The 3987-nt window shown below is 43.9% G+C and overlaps 1 long non-coding RNA gene across 1 annotated transcript; it reads left to right on the top strand.

The window, feature by feature from the left end:
- Nucleotides 1–3042: 3042 nt before the first annotated feature.
- LOC149404547 (uncharacterized) lies at nucleotides 3043–3414 on the top strand. The gene is made up of 3 exons (XR_016294112.1): nucleotides 3043–3127; nucleotides 3198–3290; nucleotides 3363–3414. It is a non-coding gene; the product is annotated as an uncharacterized LOC149404547 (long non-coding RNA).
- Nucleotides 3415–3987: the final 573 nt, after the last annotated feature.

The following is a 3987-nucleotide window of genomic DNA, read 5'->3' as shown; positions in this document are numbered from 1 at the left end:
TGATCCCGGGGCCTCACTCACCAGGAAAGGACATGGACGTGTTTTTGCAGCCAATTGTCGAAGAGCTGAAAGAACTGTGGGAGACCGGATTCCGTGTTCGAGATGGCGCCAACGATGAAGTGTTTCGATTGCGTGCCGCGCTACTTTGGACGATTAACGATTTTCCAGCTCGATCCTATTTATCGGGATGGAGTGGCCAAGGGTATCTCGCTTGCCCGACGTGCAACCTTGACACGCCGTCTTTGAAAGTCAGAAACAGGATCGTCTACTACGACCATCGTCGATTCTTGCGTATGCGTCACCGATTGAGAAAAAGCACCGATCACTACAAGGATCGCCACGAGAAACGCAGTAAACCCGAGAAGTTGACTCCGCAGGACATACTCGCTCAGTTGGCTAGTGTCTCTTGCACGACAACTGGCAAACATGCTGGCTCCGTGGGCAGAAAATGAAAGCGAGCCGAGTGCGAACTAAATTGGGCCAAGAAAAGCATCTTTTACGAGTTGTCGTACTGGTCAGATTTGGAGTTGAAGCATAACATGGACTTCATGCACATAGAGAAGAACGTGTGCGAGAATCTTCTCGGAACCTTGCTCAGCTTAGAAAAGAAGAACTACGACACAGATAAGGCGAGGTTTGATTTGATGGACTTGGGCATCAAGACCGCTCTCCACTTGAAAAAACAAGGGGATTTGTGGTACAAACCGCGAGCATCGTACACCTTAACCCTTGTTCAGAGGCAGCGATTTACCGAGTTCCTCCAATCTGTCAAATTTCCAGATGGGGTCGCTGGGAATTTGAAGAAAAATGTGACTGCTGATGGAAAGCTCACAGGTTTGAAGTCGCATGATTGCCACGTGATCTTGCAGAGGTTGTTGGCTGTTGGTATTTGTCCTTTTGTGCCAAAAGAAATACATCAGACGATCTCTGAGCTTTGCAACTTTTTCAAGCTGATAAGTTCGAGAACCTTGAGAGTAGAAGATCTTGAAAATGCGCAAGAGTCTATCGTCGAGATCTTGTGTAAGCTTGAGATGATATTTCCACCAGCTTTTTTCACGATCATGATTCACGTGGCGATTCATCTACCAGATGAAGCGTTGTATGGCGGCCCGGTGCATATGCGGTGGATGTACCCATTTGAGAGATACCTTGGGACGTTAAAACATTTTGTCAAAAATAGAGCTAGACCAGAAGGCTCTATTGCGGAAGCTTATGTTGTAGAAGAAGCTCTAACGTTCGTTGCAAGGTATCTTGAAGATAAAAAAAGTGTAGATGAAGTTCAAGTGCGAAAGCTCTCTGTTTTTCGATCCGAGATGTGTGTGCCTTATGGGATGATGAAACCGATAGTATTAGACGATGAACAGAAAGAGAACGCGGAGTGGTACATCTATACCAACTGTCCTGAAGTGGATCCATATTTGACGTAAGTTATCGTTGGGAATGTGTTTCAATTCATTCTTATATATATATTGCTATTGAAGTAATGTTTTTAATAACAGCGAGCATTTGGATCTCTTGAGCGAATCTGGAGTTCGCGATATTGAAGCGGAGCATAGAAAGAGGTTCAAAATTTGGTTTGAGAAGAAGGTAATAACACAATATCAATGCAATTTTTTGATAAACGCACAAGTGCTAATCAATGCTTTCTTTCGTAATCAGATTTTTGATATGAAAGCTAGTGGTTCTGACGTGTCTGACGAGCTCTATTCGCTTTCTATCGGTTCCCTTCAAGTCGCCTATCAATATTCAAGCTGCTTTGTAAATGGCGTGAAGTTCATCACTCGTCGTCGTGATAATCAACGAGTCACTCAAAATAGCGGTGTATGTGTACTTGTGGATGATTTCACTTACTATGGTCGAATGGAAGACGTCATCGTCGTGAACTATAGGCAGAACTGTAGTGTTGTATTGTTCAAATGCATTTGGTACGGTGACAAGTATCATGCAAACCGACTAGTGCACACCGATAAGACTACTGGAGAAACGAGTGCTTATACTGCGAAACAGTGGTTTAAAGAGGAGCCGTACGTACTCGCGACTCAAGTGAAACAAGTTTTTTACATCGAAGATCTTATTAAAGGCGGCGACTTGGAAATCGTCCAGGAATGCAATCATCGAGGGATTTGGGACATTCCTGAAGTTGACCCCTCCAACTCAGCCTCGATCCCATTGACTATAGAGTTGTCAAACATCGAGCGTTTGAATCATCGACACGAAATCGATGAAGCTGAGTTAGTGACTGTCGTTGACGATGATGAAGAAGACGATGATGAAAATGAGAGACAAGTCGTTTTTGAGGGAGAAGATGTTGATGTTGATATAGAAGATGATATTAACATTATAGACATAGATGATGATGAATGATTAATATCTTTTTTGTATGTTTATTTACTATATAATGTAACCACGGTTTTCCTCCGCCATATGTGAGGTTTGTTAATAATAAAATCCGTGGTGCCGTCCACGTTTTTTTTAAACAGAAAACTAATATTTATTTACTAATATTGTTCACATCTTACAGGATGTCAGATGCAGGTGGAGCAGGTGGAGATGAGTCTCCGCTACACCGTTCAGGAGCAGGTGGAGATGAGTCTCCACTAGAGACACCGGGTTCCCAAGTCCTAAAAAAATAAGGGGACCAACAACCGGGTCTACTTCGGCAAAAGCAGCGCATGGGGTACCCGGTGCGAAAGTTGTTAGGTACGACCCAATCAACCAAACTTTCTACCAGGACGTAAGAAAAACAATAAAAAAGGTAGGAGTATTCAACAACCGCGTTGGCGCTTTGGTGAAAGTCCATATCCCGGTCACACTTCGTGATTGGAACGAAGTGACGCCCCAGATGTTGGGCAATATTCTGAGCGCACTTCATTCCGAGTACACTTTCGTGTACAAGGATGATGAGACCGAGGACCTGCTTCCGGCGGATTGCTATCGTCATCAGATTGACCAGACTATCATTCGCGATGCAAAGCGTATGAGGCGCAACCAAAAGTCTAGATTATCAGGGACTTTCTTAGGAAAATGTTGTGGGCAAATGAATGTCGCCAAGAAAGAAATCCCAAAAGGATATCAAAAAGACGATTGGGAGAAAGTGATAGAGGAGTTCGCAACTGACGATTGGAAGGTAATGTATAATTCAAAAAATTATGTTATCTTCTATGAAATCGAATTATAACGCAATTTAATATGTGCAGAAAAAGTCTACTCGCAACAGAGACAATTCAAAGAACAAGAAAACGAAGTCCACACAAGGGTCGATTTCTTTTTTGGCTCATCGACATTTGAACGTCAGTTTATTCTAATTTTGTAATATTTTTTTTGCAATAAATACATTACTCATATTTTCATAACAACTGTAGAGTAGGGAAGATGGGACTTTGGCATCGGCGTTAAACACGTGGGAGAAAAAACATCAAGATGATCAAGGCAATTGGACGACAGCTTGGGCGCAACAAGCATTTGTAAGTTACTTGTGTTAATTACTTAATAATCAAGTTTCGATAATCTTAATAATTTTTTTAACATATGTTTGAAGGCGCGAATTATGACTCAAGTCGAGGATATGCAGCGACAAGCAGCGGAGTCAGGCCAAACGTTTGACATAGACCAGGCGGAGCAGTACGCGATGGATACTGTTCTCGGGCAACGTCGAGATTGGTATGTCGGAATAGGTCCCTCGATCCCGAGATCCTCGTATCTCTTGGCTCAGGCTCAGGACGACAGCTCGTCCTCAGGTTCTTCATCGACGCGCGTTCTAGATCCAGTGATTAGCGAGCTACAAGCAGCGTTGGCCGCACAACAAGCTCAGATGGAGGCGTTTCAGCGACAGTTCTTTGCCTACACACAGCAGCATCCGTCTCCCATGCAGACATCTCCCGCGATGATGCACCCTGGGATGACGCCGCCATCAGCTTCAATGCCGAATGTTCAGACGCCGCCATCCGCTTCAATGCCAAATGTTCAGACGCCGCCATCCGCTTCAAT

Source organism: Urtica dioica, chromosome 2 (genome assembly GCF_054948205.1).
Source record: "Urtica dioica subsp. dioica isolate 48M chromosome 2, U.dioica_male_clone48M_v1_H2, whole genome shotgun sequence".
In the NCBI taxonomy this organism is placed as follows: domain Eukaryota; kingdom Viridiplantae; phylum Streptophyta; class Magnoliopsida; order Rosales; family Urticaceae; genus Urtica; species Urtica dioica.
The sequence above is the reverse complement of the archived record's forward strand: the minus strand, read 5'-3'. Positions and strand labels throughout refer to the sequence as shown.